At 48.2% G+C, this 5,289-nt stretch overlaps 1 non-coding gene across 1 annotated transcript; it reads right to left on the bottom strand.

The window, feature by feature from the left end:
* Positions 1–4,136: 4,136 nt before the first annotated feature.
* On the bottom strand, positions 4,137–4,219 carry TRNAL-UAA (transfer RNA leucine (anticodon UAA)). The gene has a single exon. It is a non-coding gene; the product is annotated as a tRNA-Leu (tRNA).
* Positions 4,220–5,289: the final 1,070 nt, after the last annotated feature.

The raw sequence follows: 5,289 nt of genomic DNA, 5'->3' as shown, positions 1-5,289 counted from the left end.
TTTATTAAAACCAGATCTCTCCTGTTACTCTGGAGCCCACAAGAATCATTGCCTTCTATTAAAGACAGTGGTGCATGCCTGCTTGTCTCTTTTCTCTGGCCACCTCTGTAATTGCAGCCCATTGCTAAGATGTGAAACTCTGCCCTACCAATTCAGCATCCTCCACTGGGAGTGTTTGGATGAGGAACAAAGGCAGGAGACAAATTCATTTGGGATATAATCAGAAATGACTGTTCTGATGTTCACAGAGATTGCACTGGGGACACACAGAGCCTCTGAGCTCTTCAGGTCACATTTCACAGATGGGCCAAAAAGTGAAGCCAGAGACTCCTGACACAGATGGTCACTGGAAACATCCTGCAGACCTGACCTTGACAAAATATGATGATGCATCCCTACAGCACCCAGTGGAGCCAGCACTGTCCTTGCCCAGCTAAGCACAGAAAGATCTTCCCTGGTCATATGGGCCATTTTTCAAGTCAAACACATCCCTCCAAGCAGACACGTGCTCTATATACTGCTGCCACAAGCACAGATGGAACTCCCATAGCAGGAGATACAGACAGAAAGATGCACACAGCACACATATGTCCTTACCCCAAGTGGCTCATACAGTCCAGAAGCTCCCTGCTTCTTCTCAGCCATCACCTCTCCAAGAGATCTGTCCATCTCCAAAAGGCTGCCCAGCTGCCTTCATCATCTCCTGACTCTGCTCTGGCTTTGAAGAGATTCCTGGCAGACCCATGCACACACCTGATCCTACAAAACTGCTCCATAGCATCTAACATGGAGAAGTAGCATCCCTTAAAGCAGTGCCTGAGCCTGGTTTTCAAACTCCTAAAGAAAAGAAATCAACAGACAATTCAGTGATGGAAAATCACTCCGTATTTGAGATACTGCTGAGCAGCAGTGGGGAAGTTGTCCATCCCTCTCAGATTGTTTCTGAGATCCTGTAATCTCAAGAAGCAGATACCTCTCAATATATAAAAACAACACCATGGCCCTCGCGTCATGGCACAGCTCATGTTCTAGACACAGGATGTTTCCCTCAAATTTGGGTTCCTATGATTCACATCCTCATCTGGATTTGGCACTTAGCTCCACTGATGTACAGGTGCAAGTTCACACACAAGATTAAACCACCACCACATGTTGGGATGGGACACTGGATCCAGACCAGCTGGGAGATGCCTTGTGGAGTTTCCAGCCAGCTGTCAGAAAGGACTCAGGAATCTAAATCCTCCTGTGGTCCAAAGGCCACCAATACTCCACAATGCACCCAGACAGCCCATGACACTTTTCACAGTCAGTCTGGGACAGAGCTAACAGCACCTGCAGGCAGGTGCAGGCAGAGGAGGCAGAGGAGGCAGGAAGAGTCACAGGTACCAGTTCTCAGTACTCAGCAGCCAGCAATTAGAACAGCAGCAATACAAGACTAAAACAATAACATTTTGTTTATCCTCCAAAGACTTAGCTCATTTTAGCACTCTGCCTCCAAGTGCTAGGTAATAACAGGATACAAGGCAAGTGGCAGCTTTCAGCATCCAAAACAGTGTGGGTGCATCTGTGCTTGTAAAGTGGAGGGTTGCTGCTCTGGACCCCCAGTCCTGGAAATGCTGTGGTTGTAGGTGGTGGTATGAGCTCTAGGTTAGATTGAATATGGGGATTTCTCAGGGATGTGGAGTGGAGGCAAGCTAGACTAGCTGCTCTGGTGTCTGTGAACTGGCTTTGACCTACATCCTTTGAATGGCTTCCTGTTCCTGAAACAGCCTGCCTTATTCTAGGTCTGTTTGGCTTTTACCTAATTATTTGATTTATTTGATGTCCAAATGTCCCAGGGTCTACCTGAGACCTGCAAGCAGGACCACACAGAAAAAACAGACTTACAAAGGTACAAAAAAACCTATTTCATTTAAATTAAACAAGGCCATTATTGTGGTTTAATATAGGAATTGATTATTATAAGTATGCATATTGAGTTTAACAGCTTAGATTTGTATCTGTTTCATCACTGTTAATCTTTGATAAATATGTTTTTAATAATCTCTGGGTATTTATTGAACATAAAACTGTCACATGAAATTGAGAATAAGATTGCTAAAGATACTTATTATGCACTACTTCAACACAAATTCATTATTAAAAACCTTTCACTGAGGCTTACTTTTAACCACAACATAACAGATGCAGATACTGCATAGTTAATCTATAATAAATATATTTGCAATAAACTATTGATATTTAACCTGCAGTAACTGTCTTAATAAATATGATACATGGAAATGGGTTTTGAACAAGCTGCTCTTTTTTTACCTCTGTCAGTCCCTTGGAGGACGTGGGGTGAGAAGGGGGAAAGTTCTGGCCTCGTCTAAGGCAGTTCACTTATCAGTCCCCTATCAGCCTTCCCCTACCCTGGTCACTGGACTCATTGCTGTTTCAATCCCCAGATCTCCAGCCCCAGACTCTTACAGGGATTTGCCATCTGATCTCAGTCCTGACTCACATTAACGTCTGGCCCCAGCCATCCCTACAGCTCTGGTGGGCTGTGCCATACAAAGGCTGTGAATTCAGCTCCTGGTGCCCCCAGATGATGCTCTGTCTGCCCAATAGTTTTGTAAAGTGGATAAACACCCCCGAGGGATCTGAAACACACAGAACCCATACCCTTGGGCAGTAAAACCACAAGCTTTGTGAGAATATGGATCAACAGAGACACTCAGATGAGGAGATTTCAGTTTTGAACTCAGCAGAGGCCACCAAATGCCTTTGACACATGAATGAGACAGGAGTCTGACTCCTAGCCACCAGAGGCAAAGGATTTGACCCACTGTGCTGTTGAGACCCCTGGGATACCTCAGAGATGTGTTTGTCATTCTTTGCATCACGTAATGACTGAGGTTAGTTGCCACAAGTCAACTACAGCAGATATGCACAAAATTTCCCTCCCAGCACTAATCAAATGGGAGAGGAGCAGAGTAATTCCTCCCTTGTCCTCTCCTCTGGGTCTTGCCCCATTTGTTATATGGCCATTCATGAGGCCCTTTAAGACTTCCTGGAGGCCACCATCCGATTCTCACATATCAGAGAGAGCCAAAGATCTCAACGTGCAACTTTTAATTGAGCTGTATCATCTGCCACAAACATGAAATTAATGGTCCTACATCATAATCATAAATTCATACATAACCCCATGCACCAGCAAATAACTCTTTGCAGTGATACTACAATGGTAAGCTGATTTGCAAGAAGTGCACGCTTCCCAGGAATCCTAATTAACCAAATTAACACCATCACTTCAAATCATGTCCCAGCAGTAGGACATTTCCGATTGGCCTCGGGCTGGAGCAAAGCAGCCAAATGAAAGCCTGACAGCATCTCTGTGAGTCCAGCAGCCTAACCCTCTACTGGGGGGAATATCTGCTGCCCATCCAAGCACACAAGGACGGGAGCAAAAGTCTCGTGAGCATTTGGAGGCACTGACCCAAAACAGACCACGGCAGTGACCCAGTGCAAGAGAGGAGCAGCTCTCAGCTCCTCATGCATTTCCTAAATCTAAGCAGCAGCATGAGGAATATCGTCCTGCCATGCTGGCTTCTTCCAGGGGGTTGTGACACTTCCAAATCCCCTCAGAGAGTGACAAATGTTGCTTTGGGTGAGTCTGCAATGGGCCTGGGGTCATGGGGCGAGGCTGACAAAAGGAACAAACTCCAGAAACCCCAAACCTGTTTCCCTGAACCCACTTGTTCGCACTGTTTTCCACTTGTGACTTGCCCAAAATATTTAGTGCTCAACACCTTTTTTTTTTTTCCCTGTTCCGGGTAGTCAGGTTTTTCTATTTCTGCCCTGAGAAAAACAAGTCACTATTTTGGGAGTATGTGGGATTCAAGCCTATGACTGTCTCAGCACTCCCTGCATGGGAGAGGAGATCCACAGCCTGTGTGCCAGAGGGACTGGCTTGTGCCTCTGTACGCATTCAGCCTGGATGGCTGGGGGGCCCAGTCCCACCAGGGTCCTCATGCTGGAGCATGGAATGGCCTCAGCTCCCCGGGCACGGGGCCAGAGATCCCATCCCTGCTCTGAAGTGATGCTCCAAAAGCTGGGCTGGGGGCTTTGGAGCTGGAGGAAAAGGAGGCTCCTACCAGAAGTGGGGTTCGAACCCACGCGGGCATGCACCCATTGGATCTTAAGTCCAACGCCTTCACCACTCGGCCATCCTGGTGGGCTCTGGCCTCTCCCCTGGCCCACCAGCTCCTCCCTGAGAGCTCACACCTCACCAAGCCCTCGGTGTCCCAACCCAGGATGTTTTCCAAGCCCAGTGACACCATTCCCTCCTCACTGCTTTCTTTAGCGCCTCCAGCAATTGATAGAACATCTCATCAGGAGAGAGCAGGTCTCACGGGCCATGAAGAATGGCACAGCCCCTGTGTGCCACCCTAGATCCTCACGCAAGAACCACAGTCACTGGTGGTGATGCCGACAGGGACCCTGGAGCAGGAGGGACATCTCTGGGAGGTCCCTCCTGACCCCACTGGGGCCTCAGGGGAAGGGAGCAGCTCTGACAGCCTGGCAGCTCTCAGCCACACACAGCACACAGTTAAAGCCCTGGCTCTGCACCCCAGGTGCCACTCCTTACCCCCTCCTGTCTGCATAAGGTACTCTGCTAGTGCATCTGGCTGGGACAGACAGTGCTACAGGAAGGTCTTTATTTTTCCTTTGGGGTGAGGTGTTTCCATCATCAAGGGAGAACAAAAAAAACTCAAACACCACTATTGAAAATTCTTGGGATTCAAACCCACAACCCTCGGGCGTCCATGTGCAGGAAGTTTTTAGCCCTTAAGCCACACGAGCCTGATAAATTCTGTTTCTGAATTCAGCCGTCCTCAATCTTCTCAGGCCAGCACAGGGATGTTATCACAGAGAAACCCTGCCAGACCCTTTTACCAAAGTATTCTATCTGCTGCAGATACTCTCAGCCAGGCTGTCCTGGTCCTGTCCTGCTTCAGGGTGAGAGCAATTTCCTCCTTTCTTTCACAGAGACTGCTCATTGCTGTGCCCTGGGGTAGCTGAGACACTTGGAGGGCTTCTCATTGGCTGATGGAAAGGTGAGAGGCACCAAAAAGGGATATTTCCCAGCCTCAAAAGAGGGTGACACAGAACTCCTCAGTCTGGGGGGGGTCACCCTGGCCTCCAGAGATAATTCACAGGTATTAGGGAAAAGGCAGCAATATTGCAGACATTCCATGAGGCAATGCTGCACATCCTGGGCTCAGCGGAGGACTGGGTCAACCT

Source organism: Lonchura striata, chromosome 12, assembly GCF_046129695.1.
Source record: "Lonchura striata isolate bLonStr1 chromosome 12, bLonStr1.mat, whole genome shotgun sequence".
NCBI classification, from domain to species: Eukaryota; Metazoa; Chordata; class Aves; order Passeriformes; family Estrildidae; genus Lonchura; species Lonchura striata.
This window is presented reverse-complemented; position numbering and strand designations above follow the sequence as displayed.